Raw genomic sequence first — 24351 nt, forward strand, 5'->3', positions numbered from 1 at the left:
ATATTTTTTGGCTGAACTGGGACAATTTTTGGTGTAAGCTTCTTGCAAACCGGAGATTCTGTCAACTAGCCTCGTGGTTCTGAGAGGGAACGTGTCACCTTTGTGTGCAAAACGATATACGATGCCTCCCCCTGATTTTCTTTACAGAGGCAACATAGAACTATATGAGTGCCCTATTAAATTTTGGAATTATTCTGGGTTCATATGGCCTTTTTTATATATTAATTGAGTTTCTGGACATTTAATGTGCATAATTCAAATTTGAACTGCAAGCACATGCTCCGGTGCACCAAAGTTGGTTGAAAAATCACATGTGTGTCCTTGGGTGAACTTGTAGGTCCCATGCAAGAAATGGGAATGAAATTCAAACATCTGGGCGTCGTGACTCGACCGAGAATGTTGAGAAACTTGGTTTTAAAATTCTTGTAAATCCAAAACTCGCCTGGAAATCATGAAACTTGGCATGGTGTCATGTCATGGCACTAAAATGATGTGGTAATTTTTTTGATCAAATTGGAACAAGTTTTGGTATAAGCTTCTTGCAAACCGGAGCTTCTCTCAAGAACGCCCGTGGTTCTGAGAGGGAACGTGTCACCTTTGTGTGCGAAACAATATACGCTGCCCCCTTGATTTTCTTTACAGAGGCAACATAGAACTATATGAGTTTCATGTTAAATATTGGAATTATTCCGGGTTTGTTTGGCCTTTTTATACATTAATTGAGTTTCTGGTCATTTAATGTGCATAATTCAAATTTAAACTACAAGCACATGCTCCAGTGCACCAAAGTTAGTTGAAAAATAACATGTGTGTCCTCGGGTGAATTTCTAGGTCCCTTGCAAGAAATGGGAATGAAATTCAAACATCTGGGCGTCGTGGCTCAGCCAAGAACATTGAGAAACTTGGTTTTAAAATTCTTGTAAATCCAAAACACGCCTGAAAATCATGAAATTTGGCATGGTGTCATGTCATGGCACTAACTTGCTCTGGTAAAAAATTTAGCCAAATTGGAACAAGTTTTGGTATAAGCTTCTTGCAAACCGAAGCTTCTCATAAGAAGGCTCGTGGTTCTGAGAGGAAATGTGTGACCTTTGTGTGCGAAATGATATGCGTTGCCCCCCTTGATTTTCTTTATAGAGGCAACATATAACTATATGAGTGTCATGTTAAATTTTGGAATTATTACGGGTTCGTTTGGCCTTTTTTATACATTAATTGAGTTTCTAGTCATTTAATGTGCATAATTCAAATTTGAACTACAAGCACATGCTCCAGTGCACCAAAGTTGGTTGAAAAATCACATGTGTGTCATCAGGTAAATTTCTAGGTCCCATGCAAGAAATGGGAATGAAATTCAAACATCTGGGCGTCGTGGCTCTACCAGAAACATTGAGAAACTTGGTTTTTTAATTCCTGTCAATCCAAAACACGCATGAAAATCATGAAACTTGGTTTGGTGTCATGACATGGCACCAACATGATGTGGTAATTTTGCTGTCCGATTTGCGAAGGAGCACACATTAACAATCAATAAAGTCATTTTGGAACAAGTGCTGTCACATTACAGTCGGAAAGACAAGTATTATTGAAACTATGGGCATTCTACTTACCATTTATGTGCCGCCACGCATCCCCTTTTTTTATTGGCTAGGAGGCACCGTGCAGGGTAGGTATTTGAGTATGAGAGGCATGCGATTAGACCCCTGCGCGTGCTTATCGGGAGGAGAGCCCTTTGACCTCCATCTGTCGCCCACCTCTATCCCAAGGTATCCATTAATGGCGCCCGACACTACAAAAAAATACACTTCCGTGATGATACGTGTTTGTCACAATAGGTCATGTTTTTTGTCATGCATGTACATCCATGACGATTTTATGACGGAATCAAGATAGTCATACTTGTGCTATCGTAGAAGTGTTCCATGAAATTACCAAAATTATCATCACAAAAGGGTCCACTTCCATGACGATAAATAGCGCGTCATGGAAGTGCTTTCGTCAAGGGTGACCGACACGTGGCATCCACCATAACGGGTCGCCGTTAAGCTACCGGGTCCGGTTTTGGATCTGATAACCCGTTAACAGCCCCGACCAATGAGGATTTTCCACGTGTAAAATTGTCATTGGCCGGAGGAAACACGTGTTGGCTCACCGTTGGGACAGATGTCATCCATTCATTGGACAGGAGGCGGCTATGATACGCTGACACATGGCACAGCCCAACAAAGGCCCATATAGGTTAAAAAGGCCGGCCCAGTCAAAGGCCCATAGTACTTACTCAGTTACTAGTGGGCCAGCCCAATAACGGCCTGTTTAATAAGGCCCATTTATGGCCCGAAGCTAGATCTGGCCCGTTAATTGTTCGCCGAATATTTGGGCCCAATTACGGCCCAGTGACTTTTGGCCTGTTAGAGGCCCGATGTAGACATTGGCCCATTTCAGCCCGGTGTGTCTTTCGGCGTGGGAATGGCCCGTGCTGCCCATGGGCCATATATGGTCCGATGCTACATCCGGCCCACTAACAGCCTGTGATAAAGGTGGCAACAATTCAGCCCAACATAACTTTGGGCCTGTTAAAGTCCTGTCGTATAATTCGGCCCGTTTAGGGATGGCACCCGTAGGTTATGGGTACGGGTGGAGCTACCCCATACCCTTACCCGTCCGCCCTGAGTTTACCCATCACCCATACCCATACCCGTCAAGGCTATAATTTTTTCCCATACCCGTCACCCGACAGGGTATATGGGTACCCGCAGGTAAAAATACCCACATTTACAACACATTAATTGAGTAGAAAATAGTTGTAAAAAGCAGCATATAATAATAAATTATTAATAGCAACACATTTTAAACAACAATGTACAACAACATATTGTAACAACAATATATTCTCATAAACAAAAATACTTGCCTATAAAGTGACATATAAAAATGTTAAACAAGATAACATAATCATAAATAACAACACATATGCATACACTTTAAGTTCATGAGATCATGATAAATTATAGGGATAATCTGAATATACATTATAGTTTTTACCTAGCATGATTAGGAGGGGAAATGGATACATTGGGATATTAACGGAAACCCACCTGTCAACATTTTAGATGGGTACATGGGTACGCGGGCATGGGTTATACGATGCCATACCCGTACCCTCTCTACCTGATGGGTATGATATTTTCCCACTTAAGTACCCATGGGTAATTTTCTGTCCCATACCCTTATCCTAATAGGGTTTTAACCCACAGGGTACGCGGGTAATGGGTACCCATTGCCATCCCTAGGCCCGTTGATGCATGTACTAAGATTTCGGCCTCTTAAAGGCCCATAATATATATCAGTGGGCCAACTCAGGCCCGATGTTTCGGCCTGGTAACGGCCTATCATATAATTGGGCCAAAAAAGGCCCGGTCTACCTTTCAGCCTGCTGAAGGCCCGTCGACAACTAGTGAAAATTGAGGCCCAACATGAATTTCGGCTTGCTAAAGGCCCCTAGTTTCTTCTGGGACCTAACAGGCCACTAGAATATTCAGCCTGTTAATGGCCCAATGTTACATGGGCTAAACTAAGCATTGGGTCCACAAAAGGCCCAACTAAAATTTGGGTTGAATATAGGCCGGAGTAAGTTGTGGGCCTGACGCAAAGTGTGAAGGCCCCAATGGCCATTCAGGCCCAAGAAAGATGCAGGCTGACCCAATTGTGGCCCGCTAAAAACCAGGACTGTTAGAGGTGAATGTTTCGGCCCGGTCGACTACATCAGATTTTTGTTCAGATAGTGAATGATGGCAGTAACTAGTAGGAATTAAGAACAAACCTACTCTATACATTAAAGAAATTATGACATAGTAACTTAGAGTAAACCTACACTATACAGTAAAGGATTTATGGTATGTTACATCCACTGGGCATCGAAGTTCGCCATCAGTGATCATAAAGCGCAACGAAGAAGCAGATTACAAAAACTGGGTACCATTGCAGCGTAAAAAAATAATATTGATTCGAGACCACTTCGAAGACAGTTCAAGAAAGGTTAGCCTTGCACGGGAACTACTGCGCAAGCTGCTGAGCAAGGCTATGAGACCGGCCTAGCATGTCAGTCATAGCTTCCAGGTGTAGTTGTTTAGCAATGAGTTTCTCATTGGTGTTCTCCGCAATCTTTAATAGAGATAGGACTTCAAGTCGAAGTTGAGTTGCAGAATGCCTTTCTGCTAGAACTTGGAACTAAAGAAGTCGAACTGATTCAGACAACGAATTCTGTGAGCTTGTCAGACTACTAGTCTCATGTAACTTGAACACTGCATCAAGAAAAGACTTTGGGGTTGTCCCGCTATCTTCAAGATGTTTTCCCTTCTTTGCTGCAATATATGTTGGGTTTGTGTCACAGCCTTCAGCAGACTTGTGCATGCCATCAGGCACATCACCCTGAAACAAGCAGAGAGATGACATGTTTTACACGTGTATAAATAATGATGATAACTGTGCTGTTAATTCCATCCAATTTAAAATTAGAAAATAAAGAGTAAGTTCAAAATATCAATATCATAGTTTGACATTGTTCATAATGCGGGGAGCTTCACCACACTACTGGATTACCATGTCAACATAACAAGCATAGATGAAGGGCAAAGACAATCGTTGTATCTATTTTGGTTAATGTGTATGGCATGTTGTTCATATCATCAGTCACATTAGTAAGATAAAACAGGAGATGACAAGGTGCAAACGTGGGCTGCTTCACCACACACTGGATTATAGATCCACAAAAACAAGCATACATATAGGGAGTATTGAGTAATGTGCATGGTATGAATAAGGAATTTGGTTTTACAAGTAAAACTTGGAACTAATGGTTGTTGCGAACATGCATTTTGATAGAAACAACAAACTAAACAGCAGTAAACGATAGTGAGTATGAGAAAATTAAATAGCAGTTGAGGATAAAGGCTTTAGAAGGACTGACTTACATTAACAGTTAACACCGGCTTTATAATGCCCTTCTCCATGTCAAGGGAAGGATAAGTCAAGAATTTCAGCACATAATCTTCTTCATAAGCATTGCCTGTACTCTACATTTTGTAGAGAGTAAATATACATATGCTAATACTGGAAGGGATAGAGGATAATGAAGATAAGATGCAGATTGATGCTACATAATCAACTACCAATCCCTGGAAGTACAAGCGTTACAAGACAAAATGTACTGACAAGAGCAGTGGGCTACACTTCTGCACTGGTATTGCCTATGTATTCAACTTTTTGGTAAGATTAAATATACATCTGATATTTTTTAGTAAATGGTGGGCGAGGGAGATAAGATGCAGAAGGGAGTGTTTTGAACACTGGTGTACGATAAAAAACGTTCTTATATTGTGGGACGAAGGGAGTAACTGTTAATGTAAGTACAATGATAGACGGTGTTCAGTCCTTACAAGAGGACTGCAGAGCTAAACCTCTTCAAAAGCATTGGGTTGATTCTAAATTTATGTAAGAGTCCATACAGATCTTATAATGTCCACCAAATGGACGATAACGAGGCTAACATGTGTAGTGATGCTACATAATCAAACAGTTATGAAAGTAAGTATGGTCATACAGGGCAAGAGGTACTCACAAAAGCAATGTAGTGTGCAGTATAGTTGCGAGATTCTGTGGTCCCTTGAGAATGAATGTTCTTTTGCTAACAGTTTTCGTACAAGTGAGATGCTAAGGCAAATGCAGAAATGTAGTTCAAATTGTGACATGATATCATAGACAGTATCTTACGCTGCAGACGAGACCAATGTGTAACAAGATTATTCCAGTCACTGTTTGATAAATGTAGCACCAGAGACTTTACAGAAATTTCGTTTAGAGGCTTGCCATCGAAGTGCGCTTGCCTCAGGTAGGGACGATACTTCATCAACGAGTGCTTGAAAAGTGCAACCAACCCTTGCTCGTCTTGACAATCCAGTTTGGTCCTCGCCTATTTAAAGAATGAAATCATGTGTCTTCTGTCAGCAGAAACATATGCAGTAATTACCATGAATAACATTGGTACATTACTTACGCGTAAGTTGCGGAGGAAGACTGGAAATTGTTCTGTGTCTGTGGTATAATCTTTCCATGAAGGAAAGATGCGCACAAAGTTCCTGACAACAATATAAGCTTCGTCTTGTAAACTGGGAAGAACTAGAACAAGGGTCCTATTTGCTGCAATTGGGGCTCTCTCTGGTTCAAAAATGGATTTGGCAACTGGATTTGGTGTACTCTTTGCTGGAATGGGGGTTTTGCATCGTAGAGCTGGTGCTATGTCAACTGGCATCATCATACTGTTTGCTGCAGTTGGGGTCTACTAAGTTGGGGCATCAGAAATGACCAGTGTAGTAGGGCTAGCGTCTGCTAGAGTTGGGGTGTTTTGTGGGTCAGGTGATATTGCAACTACACCTAATGGGCTATTTGATTTATCAGGTGTCACTACCTTTTCCAAATACTTTGCTCGTGCTCCTCCGCGATCAGCAATCGCCCTCTTCCTTTTGAACGTCTGATACACAAGAACAACATTTGAATGGATAAATATGGTATGATGACAGATGGAATATGTACTGAAAATGGATAGGCAGGGCGTATTCACATACACTACGTGTAAACTAAGCTAATGGCAGTGCAACAAAGTAGAAGCAATACAAACCATCAGTTGCAAGATATGTGCAACCAATATAACCTTGGAAAGTTAGAGTAAGCACCTTGATGGGTGAATAAAATATGGCATCTGCCTCTGACTCCTCCACTAGGGAGCTACATTGACTTAGGTCTCCCTCTAGTTCAGAATCACTATTAGGATCATATTCGGAGCATGAATCTGTAGGTGGAGAGCGTTTGGATTGCATTGCATCCAGACTTGATTGCAGTCCCTTAATACCAAGCTTGACAGCCATAACATTGTTTTGCTCTATTCTTTTCATGTGCGCAAGCTCATAATCATTATGATGCTGTTCAGAATCTGAGATTCATGAAAACATAAAAAGTAGTTAGATTATCTATGGAATGCACTGCGGATTCAACTCGAACAGTGTCTCCCTATAAACCCCTGCATATGCAAAGTTCACCCCCCAACCTTGCTGACCAGACCACACACATAAATACAAACCTCTTATGTCCCTATAATAGGCAGACACACATTTCAAAACTGAAGTAGGAACATTAGAATCATATCAAATTCGTATTTGAACTAATAAACTAAGGAATTATCAGTGGCATAATGTTTAGCTTCAAGGGTGGAGTGCTGGTAGTGCGACAAAAAGCAAGTAGGCAGATTGTATTGCATGTAAAAGATCGTAGTCTATGTAAAAGCTGGAAATGACACTTTCTTTCTATACAATGTAGTGCTCGTTGCCCACACATGATGGAAGAGATCACACAGAGAAATACTATTCACTCATGTCTACGGTTCCAGTATTTTGAAACAGGGTGGTCCATCCTAAAAGAATATTGACAACAAATATGACAAGGCAAGCATAGATGTAATGAATCAATCATTTACTTGTGAGCTTACTAGGACAGGTATGCAGCATTGTAGCTGCAGTAAGAGACCGTCCAAAATCTGAATCAAGAAGTTTGTCTAGCACTTATTGTTTGCAACTAATCGACGTGAATAATTGGATATCATATTGAATGAGTAAGAAAGACGAGTAAAATTGTCAACAAACCTGGCCTGCAGTAGTAATCTGGGTCAATGTCACTACGACCAACAATCCAAAATGACTAGTGTCTGTTCCTAGGGCCAGAATTTTGAAACCCTGTGAACTTTATAGGTACTAAAGATTACTAAAATACATCTGAACCACTAAGTGTAGGTAGTAGCACACAACAAACCCTAATCACAGTCCTGCCTAATGAGTAATGAATCAATTAGAAAATGGGTGATGAGGAGTGGCTGCTGAGTGTTGAGGACGCATCTCAGGATAAATCGGGTTGACTTAGTGGGTGCCGCACGCCTGAGCCTTGAACGGACTGGGAAGGTAGGCACGACGGCGCACCTGGGAAGCGGTGACGTTGTTGGGCGAGCGGCTCCTGACCTCCTGTTAGTCCGGTGTCTCCTCCTAGAGTCATGCCATCCAGGGACAGCAAGTCGCCAGCGAGGCAGGCAGCTGGGGGCGAGTAGAGATCAGAAGTGCGCAACAGAACAAAGGGGAATCAGGGCCTGGGCCGACCCAAAATCCTAGGGTGGGCCGCGGCCCACCGTGGGCACCCTGTAGAGATACACACCCGAGCGGTGAACATGCATTTTTGAAACTAAATTAGGAACATTTAGTTGACCAATTAAACGACACTGTTTTAATGAAATTAGATTCGTATTTGAACAACTAAGCTTGTTTAGCTTGATGGGTGGAGCAGTGATATTATGACACGAAGCACGTATGCTGATCGTATAGTGATCAAAAAAGGGGAAAACCCTAAGCTTTTTTTGAGCAAAAAAGGGTTTCCCCTCCGATTTCTATTAAAGAAACCACGAACTAACATGATCAATTAAACCCTAAGCATGATCAATTAAACCCTATTATGACTGTGCCATGGAAAATTTAAAGCTGCAAACTGGGGAAATGCTATTTAGCATCCATTGTTTGCTTCGAACTAAGCACTAAATTCTAAGAGCTGAAAAGAAAGTACAGTAACCAAGTTACGATCTATTTTCTGGTTGACATCAAAAAGTTGTGGAGATATGAAGTGCCACCTCTCTTGTGGTGCCGTGTAGGCATCGGGGGTGCGATGACTGTCAGTGGCGTTGAAGCAGATCTGCTACGATAGACGGGTGCATAGGGGGATAAGTCTTGTTGCGGAGGAAGAGAAGGTCGTGTGAGCGGCCCCGGCCAAGAGGACGACGACGCCGATGAAGCGAGAGGACGCGATGCAACGCTCTTGGCCCGTCGCCGTGGATGGGAAACGCCCATCTCTACTAGTGGACGACGCGGTCTTGGTAGATGCTCTGGCATGGTGGAGGACGGTGGCGATGGATGGGGTGGAGGATGGCGTTGATGGATGGGGTGGAGGACGGTGGCGACGGATGGGGTGGCGGACGGAGGAGGCTGGCGTGGGGATGGTGTTCTAGCGCAGATGGTGTATGATTGGGAAAATGGAGGGAGAGGTACGGGGATCCATGTTTTTGGGATGCGCCTGTCTGAAGTATGGGAAATTTACGAACTTAGCCCTCATTTAAAATTTGGACATCTCGTCGGTTGGGGATAGGACGGTAATCTCGCATCTCGCAAATATTTGCCCAGAGCGAGTTTGGGCGAGGAGAGGGTGTTTTGGCGCCCATGGTTGGCGCCCATGGTGTATGAACGGGGCTGACAGGTAGGGCGGTTGTGTCACGTCTGAGTGAAGTTACAAACCTGTCCCTATTGAAAATATTTGCCTCCACCGATTTCGGCCGAGTCGAGTTTGTTTTGCCGCCCAATGTGTATGAATGGGGAAATGGAGGGAGAAACAGAGGTCTTTTGGACGAGCTTGAATCAAATGTGTTTTGCCGCCCATGTTTGGTGCCCACCGTGTTGGAATGGGCTCAGAGGCAGTCGTGTCACGTCTAATTGAAGTTGCTAACCTACCCCTATTTAGAGCAGTGGAAATCAGGCCGATTGATTGTCCGTGTAAGGGGTAGATAGTAATTTCAAATCTTCCAAACACTTGGCTTCGGGCAGCCGACGTGGGAGTGGACATTTTGCCGCTTCTTTCGAATTTTGGGACAATAAGCATCCACGTTTACCCTGCCAACTAAATTCAAATCCATTTGGTATTCCTATACGAATCTTTATAAATCATTCTATGTGTTTTTATATATGTTCAATAGCGCGACAATGATGTATTCCACTATCATATATGAATATGATTTACAAATTCTGATACTCGAATTCAAAAGCTAGAATCCAGTTTAAGGTGAATTCGAATATTTGGAACACTTTATGTCCAACTCAAATGTCACACGCAACATAATATATACTCCCATTTAGATATGTACACAAGTGATGTATCAACATTCAAATACCGAGTCAATCAACCAATAATGTACAAAACTAACAGACATATAAACACTTATAGAGTATATGGATCAATAATATCAACTAACATACATAAACCAGGCCGCTGTACTTTTTTTAGCGAAGCTAGTACAGCATCTTGGCCGTTTCCGATGCGTGCCACTTATGGTCCATCTATGCTAATATTATTGTTGAATGCACATCCAGCCCGATTGGCATATTTGTAGGTCTAGCACAGCAATCAAAATGTAATTTCTCTGAGTCTTATCAATTAATACAGACTTGTGCTCAAATAAATTAAAAACCAAAAACCAAAAAACAATTATTACATGATCTCTAAAACAAATGGTTTGATCAATTACATGAACAAACAACACAAAGGTTATTCAAGGATGGAAAGAACATTTCACCTATGATTTACCAAGTGGGAATTTAATTTCCTTTTTTTCTTCAGGACCTTAACAATGCAGTCAGTCTCAGCTTACTTCGTTTTGTAATCCACCAAATATTTAATGGTTGTCTTGAGTACTGCTTGTGATTGTGTTGTTTGCTTCCTCAAGATGTCAACTTCATCTCTAAGTGCAGAAGCAGAATCTCTTTCTACCACTAGTTTAGCCTCTAGAGCATCAGCAGTTGGCAATTCATGATGCACGATTGGGCCGGTGTCACTTCTGTGGGATGATACAACGTCCATGGGGACCTCGCTCTTTGATCTTGGGCTAACCTATTTTGCCATTAAAGTTCCAATTGGATTCTGAAAAGTTGAAGTTAGCAAAACATCTAAACTGGGAGTTATTACAGCAAACCAGTTAAACAAACAAGGAAATAAAGGGTTTTAATTGGATGATGAAAAGTAGTTATTAACATCATTGTAACCCGTTGTTGCAGCAGCAACACAGTTAAACAAACAAGTTTTGCAAAAGGTACCTGTTGTGGCATTGGAGTTTCTCTTGGATCCTGAAAAGTTGAGTAGCCAGTAACGTGATTAGAGAAACCAGTTGCATCAGCAAAGCAGTTAAACAAACAAGTTTTGCAAAAGGAACCTGTTGTGGCATTGGAGTTTCTCTTGGATCCTGAAATGTTGAGTAGTCAATAACTTGATTAGAGCAACAAGTTACAGCAGCAAACCTGTTACACAAATCTATTTTTGAAAATGTACCTGCTGTGGAATTGCACTTCCAATTGGATCTTGAAAACTTCAAGTTGGTAAGATGATTATAGCAACAAGTTACAACAGCAAACCAGGTAAACAAGGAAGTTTCTGAAAACATACCTGTTGTGCCAACGGAGTTTCAGTTGGATCCTGCAAACTTGAATGTTAGCAATCAATAAATAAAGTTTTGCAAGAGCCATAAGAAACTAACATCAAACTAGTAAAACTAACCAGGTTTGGCAACATATTTAATTACACATGAACTAGTAAAACTAACAAATTCTTGGCAACATATTAAAGTAACAAGTCGGTACCGTTTACCAGTAACAGAGACATCTATAAATTTCTTTGATGTAAGCAAAATGATTCCAACATAGATATAATTTAAAAAGACAGTGTCCCTCATATAAACCTGACAGTTTTCTATCTATGAACGTGCAAACATTACTAGTGCCACAAGTGATAACAGCAAACCATTTAAACAAACAGGGTATCAGAACGTAAATTACACGTGAATTATGCTGCACCCTAGAAGTACATATGACCAACTATCTACGTGCTTAAGTAGCTATTTAAGTTCAGGCAAACAGGTAATTCTTAATAGTAAGTATCAAACACATAGATAGGCGCAGTCTATAATAGGATTAACAGGCTATGGCATTATGTAATCAGTAGCAAACTAAATTAATCAAACCAACATAATTGAACAATTTTGCAATAAGTGGCTAACTAAAATTTCGAGAAGTAGGTAACTAAACTTACGCTAGCTCTTTGTACAGGCACACTGCAACTTCTTTTTCGCTTACAAGGTTCTACGAAGGAGTCCATGGCATCAATTGCTTGGATACGCAGTCCCAATACTTCTTTCTTTCCACACTGCATTGGTAAGTCGAATGGTTAATCTGGTAAGATGCTGCGTCCTTGATATGTTATATGAGGACGTGTAGTCAGACTAGTTGTAGCCACACACATCACACTTGCTTTTACTGTATATTCCATGTGATTACATTTAGCATATCAAGATCTAAGCAATCTATAATAGGATGAAAGACTGGCATCCTTCACATTATTGGCGAACTCAGTTCATAGAAACAAGCAATTCAACCATTCTGTGGGTAAATCAAAAGCGCCACTGGAATATTTTTCACTACCCCAATCATACACACAAAAAGGGGCGACGCCACCGTAGGGGCTGGTATGGGCGGCCGCCTCGGGTGGCTGGATAGTGTGCACTTAGTTTGAGTCATCTAGGTTGGCCCAGGCTAGTTATGTTCATCCCAACGCACGAGCAGGCAATGTAAAAAAATGAAGAAAAATGTTTCAATTTGGATGGGACAATAACATAAGTGCAAGGCATGCCCTATAGCAGGCTCGCGGCCCAAACGAGCGCCTCCCATATCGATCGACAGTAGGAAAAATCCCAATTCGTTCCCTCCAGCCTCCAGTATGGTTCGCTCCTAACCTAGCCGCCGCTGGACAGACCAACATAGCACTTCCTCGCACCCTCGTTGGAGGGCGGTTGCCGGGCTTCAAGCGAATGGAAGGACAAGAATATGAAGATCTAGCCCTGGGTGTAGCCTGCGTGGGAGGCAGCGGCGGCAGCATGGGCATGGCATCGAGCTTGCGCAAACGGACAGTCGCAGCTTGCTAGAGCAGCATGCGCAACGAGCAGGTACATCACATCCTTGATTATATCTAATTCAACTGTTCAATATCTAGCCAATAGTTAAACCTGACGGTGTTGTGAAACTGCTTGTATGTAGGGAATCTATGAGAAAATGAAACCAATTTCTGCTTATTTTATAACTCCCCAATCTATACTGAATTGACTGAATCTGATGTATCTAATCAAGTTTTCGGTGCAAACATACAAGCTCATGTTGTTCTTGAGACTGAAGTTTCTAATGAACAAACTGCTGATGAAGGATTTGATGCAAACATTTTACATGCTCCTGGTGATGAACATATAGTGTCTAATGAGGGATCTAATGCAAGCATTTTGCAAGCTCCAATTGAAGGATTTAGTGTCTAATGATGATCTGCTATGTTGAGAGAGACATAGAGATTTGCAGGCATTGATGACAAGAAAATTATAGTACATTTTCATGGCTTCAGGAAACATCAAGGCCATCTACCAGAAAGTCCCCGTATCATGACAATGTAGCATAAATACTTTTCTAATCTATTGTTTGAGACTATTGGCATACTTGTGCAGGATAGATATATTGATATGCAGTTTGCGCACTGGTTATAGGTGCAATTACACTTCGATATTTTCAGCCAGAAAACAAATAATTCAAGTAGGTACAGACCATGTTCGTAGTCCTTGTACACCATGTTGCATTTTGTATTTTTTGGTTCTTGCATCATTTAGTGTTTTATAATCTGAACTACTTTGGATCATTAGATGGTTTTCAAAGTGCATGTAGCTTCACATTTCTCAAGTTATGTTGATTTCCAGAGTGCAAGTGCCTTCGTATTTTTAAGTTAAATGTGCGCCCCTGGTAACTTGAATTCGTGGATCCGCCACTGCACACAAATCATACACGCAGGCCAATACGAATTAAATGAAATGCAGGGACTTACGCTAGCTCGTTGTACATGCTCACTGCAGCTCTGCTTGCGCTTGGGATGTTCCATGTACAAGTCCATGTTACCACTTGCTTGGATGTGCAGGCCTTGTGCTCCTTGCATCCCCCTCTGCATTTTTGACACAGCGAATGGTTCATCAAATAAGAAGAATCGACCTTGCTGTTGTACCAGAGGATAGATACTTACAAGGTTACACTGGTGTGCAGGATGTGTACCAGATCCCGTAGCACCGTCATGCTTCACTAAAAAATGGTTCTGCTTGTTTCAGATGATATCTCCAAAAGAAACAAGAGTTAAGGTTAGAGTTGCATAGGTGTGTAAGCTAAGAGAGCAGTGAAAGGATATCCAAACATCGTCGGAATAGTGCACAAGGGAGTGATGTGTGGATACCTAGTTTGGGCCGACGTTTGGGCATGCTCGCCTAGCTAGAGTGTGGGTCACTTCAGAGCCGTTGAAGGTGATGCGCTGGTGTTGGATGGCCGCGCATAGATGTAGATCTAGAGTGGCAGCGGAGTGCTACAATGCGGTGGACGAGACCATTGGTGAAGCCCCAACGGCCTCGGGGTCGGAGGTGCGACGATGTGCTCGGTGAAGTAGCCCAAGTGAGGTGGGAGACGACGTCGGTGAAGCGCATATGATGTGCTGGAAGTCAGTGTCTGTGAGGCACGTCGTGCGGCGGCCGACATTGTCGGTGGACCACCCGGTGCGGTGGATGAGGGCGTAGATGAGGTAGATTCGGTGCAGTGGTGAAGCGCGACCCTCGTCTTCGTCGTCGTCGTCCGGCACAGAGGTGGGGAAAGAGACGAGACGAGGGGTGATTCGAACTTCGCTTGGGTTGGCGGCGAATTAGGGATTTGATCAACCTAGGCGCGGAAGGGGACGGCGGAGAAGGGAGATTTTGCAGGGCTGGAATTGGGGCCACCAGATATTTCAATCCAAAACATGGAAGCACAAACTTATTTTATCGTCGTTCTTTTTTTGGGAGGGGAGGGGGGAGGGAGGGATGGGTGGGTGGCTGGGTGCTAAGCGTCCGTACGACACACGCGACCACCACGACACGACCCTAGTCTGCCTGGTGGGTCGTGTCGTGGTGCGCCTACATTTGAGAATGCAAACGAATCTTCTTTCATATGCAAACGAATCTGTATGTATTACCATGCCCGTGTTTTCCATGCAAATAATTAGTCATTCAAAATGAGATACTATAAATTAATTAATGAGAAGTTATTTGAAAAATAAATCAAAACTGTATCAACGGTATCCACGCTAACGTGGATTAGTGTGTGTGTCACATAATTAGTTATTTGAATTAGAGTGTGTCTCACATAGCAGTGTCCAATTCTAATGTGGATTTTACATTTCACGGTATCCATGCTACTTTTTTTAATACAAATACATATGTATATGATTAACACCATGGTAGTGAGAAAACTTTGGATGGATTCAAACATATGACCTACAAAATAGCACAACAATCGAGTCAATGACAACTTTTCCAAACCTAATATGGCATGAATTCAAAATAATTACCCATATGCATGGTCCTCAGTTCAAATTTTACAATGTACACGGAATTGAAACATCAATATTAGGTCTCATACTATCTACATTCAAATGTTGTTTTTAGCCCCCCCTCGGCACACACGCTACATACTTCCTGTATCGGTCAATCTTCCTCTCCTAACCACCTTAGGAAGCTATCGGTTTCTGACACACGTTCATTCTTTCTCTCCATGTTTATATATCTAACTCTCTCAACTACACAACCCCCTTTGTCCACTCGGTTACCAAATTTATTTACCTCACACACCCGCCATTGCACCCCATGCCGAGCTCTCCCTCTCTCTCTCTTTCCCTCCCACCCTCTCTCGCTAGATACATGCATTGCCTATCTAGCCCCCAACTTCTCGTGCGCATGCATGCATGTTGTCTATCTAGGTCACTACCTCAAGAATTTCACACTCTTTCTTCCGCACGGCAGGCCACACTCGCTCAATCTCGCTCTCTTTATCTGAGTCTTGATTAACCTCGTTTTCTTTCACACACAAATGATATATATCCCTGTTCGGGCGTCGGTCGACACACTCTATACTCTCTCACGCAGATTGTCTATCTAGGTTAGTCCATCCAAGACGCACCCACTCTTTCGACCTCATGGCGAGCTACGCTTGCTCAATCTCTCTCTCCCTCTCTCTCTATGTCTCGATTGACCTTGCTCTTTCTCGGACACAAACGATATATCTCCATGTTTGAGCCCAAATCGACATATTCATATTGTATACTCTCTCATGCTCATTGCCTATCTAGGTTACTCTCTCCAACCTGTCTCACTCTTTCGATCGCACGATGACCCACACTCGCTCAATCTCTCTCCCTTTATATATGTAATCGATTGACCTTGCTTCCTCCAATGCACAAAATATATCTACATGTCTGTGGCTAGATCATCTCTCAAGCTCTATCTTACAACCCTCACCCTTCCCAAAAGCTGAATCCGACAATATCTCTCCAGAGCATATATATCTTTTCAATGAATGGCGGACCACACTCACTTTGTCTCTCTATCTATGTGTCTCTTGATTGAGATCGCTTTCTCACGCCATATCTTCCACACATTGAAGCTACCTCTCCATCCCTTGCAAAGCTGGAGCTATTTACATTGCGAGGGGGACTCCAACCTTGGATTAATTTATGCAGGCATTTATTCCGGTGGGTTCAGATTATATTTTCGTAGCATTCGGCCCACAACTACTCCAAACACCATTGCAACCCCCACACCTCCCCCAATTGATTTCCCTCTGGCTCGGTCATCGCTCTCTCGCACGTCCTTTCTTGCCTTCAACGTCGCACCATGGTACTATTGCAAAAAACTCCGTTGTTCTCTTTAATTATTAGAAATAAGCTACAAAACTACACGCCGAAAGTTCACCTGGAATGGAACAAATTTCGACCCACAAATTAAAGTGCTACAACTACACACCGAGGGGCCCACCTGTCATGAAACAAATTTGGACCCATATACAAATTAAAAAATAAAGGATGAGGATCGAACATGCGACCAGGGCCTTCAAGCCGCACGTCAATAGGGAACATACGTAGAACATCAATGTTTGTTGTACCCCCCTTTGTTCATATAATGTTTTTATATTACCACATCCTATTTAATGGATAACATGCAATATTATTTCTAGTACATTAGTGGGACCGGCTTGTTAGCACGTAGTACTATTCGCCTTCACTTACTGGTTGGTTCCATGTGTGCTCTCTCTCTCCCCCCTTCTTTGTTTAGACGCACGGGAAAACACAAAGAACTCGTGGGCGATGTTGCCATTGACCATATCTGGACGCGTTCACAAGTTATGGCACCAGTTTCACGTACTAGTAGTACTAGTCAATGTGTACGCGCAATGCATGTTAATTTGGAAGTATACTAAGTGCATGCGGATATTAAGTAGGATATTATTTGCGTGTTATTATGTGATTAGCACTATTTTTGGCATGAAATTAACTGCACGCTAAACGTGTTGAGCGCTCGACATTGAAGCAGTCTAGGTCATTGGATGAGAAGGAATATGTGGCTTGATGACGTTTTATATTTAATTTTATACGGCTCTAGCAGAACATTCAATCGATCAAACCATACATATCATTCAGTCTGACTCCGACTTTACATTCATACGACGATCGATCTAAAATAAACGGAAATGATAAACGTTCGGATTTTAAGCATGGTAATCCGAACATTTTTCATGGAAAATTTAGATTACAAGGCAGCGGCGGGGGCGTCTTGCGGTAGGAAGCGGCTCCTCTGCCGTGCTCTGTGTGTCATCGGGCCACTGACCTACGGCGACGGCGGTGTCTTGCGCCGTTGTTGGCGTACTCCTGGACGTTGGCCCTAGCTTCAAGGAAGGCCACAATGTTCTGGACTTCGGCTTGCAGGAGCGAGTCAACTGGCGGGTGGAGGCGACTGGCGTTGGTGCAAGGAAGCGGTCAACGACGGCCATCAATGCCGCTGAGGGGGGCACAAGCACCCATGTGGGGACATGTGCTGGCAATGGCGCGACAGAGACATTTATGTGCACGGGCACCGACAAGGGCGCGCATGTTAGTGCATGCGCAGGCACATGCGCCGGCAGGTGCACGAGCGCGTAAAAGTCGGCGGGGACCTCGTGGAACCCCGTGGCATCAAGCTCGGCGACAATGTGCGGCTCCCAGCCCATCAATGCCATGGGGATGGGCGCTGGCGCAGTCAGGGCGACGGGAGCCGGAACGGGAGCGGGGACAGGCGTGGCATCTTTCCGCAAGGCCGGTTCAAGCTCGTCCCAAAGCGCCTTATGTTCTTGAGACTCCGGCTAGGTGTCTTCCTCAGGAAACTGGAAGACTAAGGGCAGACCATCATGATGTGGCATGGCGTACTGTTAGGTCAGGCTCGTTGGAGGTAGACGACAGGAGAATCAGAGAGGAAGAGTGAAGATTGTAGCGATACTGGGTAGTTCGGGGTTGATTTTAAACTATGGCGCATGCGACATTAAAAGTGGGAGCAGTTGGGACGAAGGTGGGCGACGCAGCCTAGTCAAAGGGCTCACCTCCCGATGAGCCCGAGGAGCGGTCTGCTCGCACGCCTCCTGTCAGCTGGCGCAGCGATCTGCTCACACTCCTCCCATCGACTCACACGCTTGCTCGGACGACACTTGCCGATGAGAAGCAGGACTCGTGGCGGCACGTAAACACCCACGGTTTCAATAGTGAAAGCGTTCGCCTTAATGTGACAGGTCTTTGTTCCAAAATACCTTGGCTCTTCATTTGTGCAACTTCCCATAAGCAACCTGTCTCAAATTGAAGAAAACATTACGTAGAAATATTTGTGCCATATCACGTGACCATGCTCAGTTTCATGAATTTCTGGTCACTTTTGGATTTTGTGAAATTTAAAATGCAGGATTTGAAACAATATCATAACCTGCATCATGCAATAAATTTTCAAGCGATACATCTTTCCTGTTGTATTTCTTAAGAAAGGATTTGGTCAAACATTTTGCTTAGTTAGACTTCAGACAAGTTATATATGCAGAGTAAAAGGATAATCCCTCCGTACTAGTGCATCGCCTGATATATTAAGTCAAGCACTAGCCATGAACAAACATGCTCAATTCTATGCTCATCCTGGTGTAGTACTCCTATTAGTACTAGGCAATGCAGTTGATGGGTGACCTTGGGTAGCGGCGGCCGAGGGAATTGAACCGTGCTCCTCACGGTAGGTAATGTTGTCTAGTTACTAAAGCATCCCTCCATTGTTCATCAGTAGTCACTATGGACCGGGACATGAGGGGAATTTCCTAGGGGTGGAGTTCCGGCTTCCAGATATTTCGACTCGAAACGTGGAGGCTCGACTGGTTGGGGTTGGCTAATGTGCGTACCACGCACACCACCAGAAGGACACGAGCCCGATTTTCTTTAGGACCAACACGACCCTGTTTTTTTAGGATAAACAAAAGCCAAGGTCTGGCTGGTACGTGATGACCCACAAGTATAGGGGATCTATCTTAGTCCTTTCGATAAGTAAGAGTGTTGAACCCAATGAGGAGCAGAAGAAAATGACAAGCGGTTTTCAGTAAGGTATTCTCTACAAGCACTGAAATTATCGGTAACAAATAGTTTTGTGATAAGGTAATTCATAACGGGTAACAAGTAAAAAAAGTAAATAAGGTGCAGCAAGGTGGCCCAATCCTTTTTGTAGCAAAGGACAAGCCTGGACAAACTCTTATATAAAGGAAAGCGCTCCCGAGGACATATGGGAATTATCGTCAAGCTAGTTTTCATCATGCTCATACGATTCACGTTCGTTACTTTGATAATTTGATATGTGGGTGGACCAGTGCTTGGGTACTGCCCTTCCTTGGACAAGCATCCCACTTATGATTAACCCCCCTCGGAAGCATCCGCAACTACGAAAGAAGAACTAAGGTAAACCTAACCATAGCATGAAACATATGGATCCAAATCAGCCCCTTACGAAGCAACGCATAAACTAGGGTTTAAGATTCTGTCACTCTAGCAACCCATCATCTACTTATTACTTACCAATGCCTTCCCTTAGGCCCAAACAATGGTGAATCGTCATGTAGTTGACTTTCACATAACACCACTAGAGGAAAGACAACATACATCTCATCAAAATATCGAACGAATACCAAATTCACATAACTACTTATAGCAAGACTTCTCCCATGTCCTCAGGAACAAACATAACTGCTCAAAAATCATATTCATGTTCATAATCAGAGGGGTATTAATATGCATAAAGGATCCGAACATATAATCTTCCACCGAATAAACCAACTAGCATCAACTACAAGGAGTAATCAACACTACTGCTACCTCCTGAGCACTGCATTGGTTTTCCCTTGAAGAGGAAAGGGTGATGCAGTAAAGTAGCGTAAGTATTTCCCTCAGTTTTTGAGAACCACGGTATCAATCTAGTAGGAGACTACACGCAAGTCCCTCGTACCTACACAAACAAATAAGAACCTTGCAACCAACGCGATAAAGGGATTGTCAATCCCTTCACGGTCACTTACAAGAGTGAGATCTGATAGAAATAATAAGTTAAATATTTTTGGTATTTTTATGATATAGATTGAAAGTAAAGATTGCAAAGTAAAATAGATTGGAAACTTATATGATAAAATATAGACCCCGGGGCCATAGGTTTCACTAGTGGCTTCTCTCAAGATAGCATAAGTATTATGGTGGGTGAACAAATTACTGTCGAGCAATTGATAGAAAAGCGAATACTTGTGAGAATATCTAGGCATGATCATGTATATAGGCATCATGTCCGCGACAAGTAGACCGAAACGATTCTTCATCTACTACTATTACTCCACACATCGACCGCTATCCAGCATGCATCTAGAGTATTAAGTTCATAAGAACAGAGTAACGCATTAGTCAAGATGACATGATGTAGAGGGATAAACTCAAGAAATATGATATAAACCCCATGTCGGTGTCAAAACCGGCGGATCTCGGGTAGGGGGTCCCGAACTGTGCGTCTAGGCCGGATGGTAACATGAGGCAAGGGGCACGAAGTTTTACCCAGGTTCGGGCCCTCTCGATGGAGGTAAAACCCTACGTCCTGCTTGATTAATATTGATGATATGGGTAGTACAAGAGTTGATCTACCATGAGATCAGAGAGGCTAAACCCTGGAAGCTAGCCTATGGTACGATTGTGGATGTGTATGTTGTCCTACGGACTAAAACCCTCCGGTTTATATAGACACCGGAGAGGGTTAGGGTTACATAAAGTCGGTTACAATGGTAGGAGATCTGAACATCCGTATCGCCAAGCATGCCTTCCACGCCAAGGAAAGTCCCTTCCGGACATGGGATGGAGTCTTCAATCTTGTATCTTCATAGTCCAGGAGTCCGGCTTGAAGGTATAGTTCGGCTATCCGAACACCCCCTAATCTAGGACTCCCTCAGTAGCCCCTGAACCAGGCTTCAATGACAACGAGTCCGGCGCGCAGATTGTCTTCGGCATTCAAGGCGGGTTCCTCCTCCAAGTACTTCATAGAAGATCTTGAACACAAAGATAGCGTCCGGCTCTGCAAAATAAGTTTCCACATATTGCCATAGAGAGGATAATAATATTAACACAAATCTAATCTGCTGACGTATTTCGTGGTGCGACACGCCATGGCCAAGCCTTTATCCAAATCGTTTCATTATCCCACCTCAGCGCGTTATGCGAGGCAGTTTTCTTGGCATGTCTTGTCAAAGCAGAGATCGTGTCCCTTTATTCTGGGATCCTCATCAATACGGGTGTGGGTAACCCAACCGCGCCTTTGATTACGGCGCTTGGAGATAAGCAAGTTTTACCAGGTTGGTGGGGACACATAATCGCGTCCACCCATATAAGGGGATAAGGATCCACCTTTTCACCCACGCCTTCTTCCTCCTCTGCCTATCCATTCTTGCGCACTCGAGCTCCAGCGCCCAAGTCCGCACTACCACCTCAACCTTCTCCAGTCATGTCCGGAGCGGGAGGCAAGTGGATGGTCTCCTCCGTCACGGAGGGACACAAAAAAAAAGCTGAGGAAGGCCGGATATCTGGCCAGCGACATCGCGCACCGGCTCCTCGAAAAGGGGCAGCTCATCCCCACTCCTAGGCCCCATGAGAGGGTGGTATTTCTCCCCCATTTCCTCCGCGGACTGGGCTTCCCTCTGCATCCATTTGTCCGAGGGCTCATGTTCTACTACGGCTTGGATTTCCACGATCTGGCCCCGAACTTCGTCCTCAACATCTCGGCGTTTATTGTCGTGTGCGAGGCTTTCCTCCGCATTCGCCCCCATTTCGGCTTATGGCTAAAGACCTCCAACGTCAAGCCGAAGGTGGTGCGCGGCAGCTAGGCGGAGTGCGGCGGCGCCATGGTTGGCAAGATGGCCAACATCCTGTGGCTCGAGGGCTCCTTTTTGGAGACCCTGAAGGGGTGGCAATCAGGGTGGTTTTACATCACCGAGCCGCGCGACGCCGAATGGGTCGCACCCCCTGAGTTCCGATCCGGCCCCCCCACGCGGCTCACCTCCTGGAAGGAGACAGGCCTATCTTGGGGTTAAAAAGGAGAGCTGACCGGACTCCAAACATGCATCCAAACCCTGGTGGACAAGAAGCTTAAGCTTGTCAACGTAGTCCAGGTTATGCTCATTCGCCTGATCCTCCCGTGTCAATGACGGGCCTTCAATCTGTGGGAGTTCGACCCGGCGCAGCATCAAACTCTAAACAGGCTCTTCGACACGACGTACAAAGATGCCTGGAGGATGCTTTTCAAGGGCGCCGAGGCTCCCGCATCCACTGCCGAGGATCGCGGATTCAGTACTCAGCATCACGCTCATGCGGTAAGCTATTTTTGTCCTTTTACAGGGTATCAGTTTTTCATAGTTTGACTCTATGCGGGATCTGAGTTCCCTTATCTTTGATAGGATTGGGTGGTGACGTCCGAACAGATCAACTGTCCGGCTCCTCTGCCCGAAGGCCCAACGGACGCTCGCTTGGCGAAGCTGCTGGTTCCGACGCCCTATGTGGTGCCAGAGAAGAAGGCCACGAAAAGGGCCATGGGGACTCGAAAGAGTGCCCGGCGCCAGGAGGTGTCGGATTCGTCATCCGACGGTCCCGAAGCGCCTTCCTCTCGTTAAGACGAGGAGGAAGAAGAAGAGACCTCTCCCCCTCCAGCGGGAGGAGAGAAGAAAAGGAAGGACGCCCTCTCTGAGGAGGCCGGAGGGTCCAAGAAGGGGAAAACCCTTGCTCTGGACTGCTCCACCGACGCCGACGACAACGAAGAGGAGTGGCAGCCCAGGGCCAAGCCCTTGGCGAAATCGTAAGTATCCGGATACCGGAGTGACTCATAGTATTTGTTTATTGCACAGCTTTCCCTTATGTCGAATGTGTTTATGCAGCCCACCCAAAGACCGGCTCGACGCGTCGTCGAGCGGCTCGCTGGACTCGTCGGAGGTGAACTCGCTTCCAACGGCTTCCTCCCCCCGCCCTACGGGCGACACTGAAGTGTTGTCCCAACAGGTTCCAAGCAAGGAGGAGGTGGTCCTGGAGGTGCCGCAAGGCGACCTCCCGGACTCCCGGAGCAAAGGGGAGGAAACCCCCCAGGGTTCCAAGTCCGGCTTAAGGCCGGACACAGCTCCAGAATTTTCAAAGGTTCCAGAGTCCGGCGGGCGACCTCCTTCCAAGAGGAGCAAGCCTACCGTGCCGGTGACCTCCGTCCAACCGGAGGCACCGGACAATATGTTGGAGGCGCTCCAAGGTGCCTCCATCGATGAGGGGCACCGCACTATTATGAGTGCGGTGATCCAGAAGGTTCAGTCCGCCAAAAGCGGACTGACTGAAGCTTGTACAAGCCTTTTAACAGGCTTTGAGGTAAGTAAAGAATGTGTAAATAATAGTACCGCATAGACAGTAGCCCCTGATGCTCTATTTGGCGTTCGGGAAGAAAAGCCGAATAGAGGATCAAATAGAATTCGCAGGAGTCTAACAAAAATGAGTCAATATGCATGTGCAGGCTACCCTGCTTGCGTCCGCCGCACTGACTGCGGAAGTGGACGCGCTAAAGCAGGACCTCGAAAGGTCCGAGCAAGAGCTCGAGCGTGCCAAGAAGCAGCTCGAGGACAATGAAGGTAAGAAATACGTTGTTAAAAGTATATATATAAAAAAGGTGCAATTGCGAACAATGACAGGATTATCATGGCTATTGTAGGGGCCACGTCTGAGGTGGCGACCCTTAAGCAAGCGCTGGACGAAGCCGAGAAGAATTCGGCCTTGGAGCGCACCGAGCGGGCGAAGTATGAGGCCGAGGTTGGCAAGGTGCGGCAAGAGCTTTAGGCTCTCATGGAAAAACATGAGAGTTTGGAGCGTGACTCGAAGACGCAAGCGTCTGAGCTTGCGGTGGCTATTGAAAATGCCAAATCTGCCAAGGGTCGGAGGAACAAGGGAGAAGAGGAGGAATTTCTCCGCGTCAACCCACAGGGTGGATTCTCTATGCATAATTCCCCAAGCTGGGTAAGTGGTCGCATTTACTTG

This window comes from Triticum urartu, chromosome 5, assembly GCF_003073215.2.
Source record: "Triticum urartu cultivar G1812 chromosome 5, Tu2.1, whole genome shotgun sequence".
NCBI classification, from domain to species: Eukaryota; Viridiplantae; Streptophyta; class Magnoliopsida; order Poales; family Poaceae; genus Triticum; species Triticum urartu.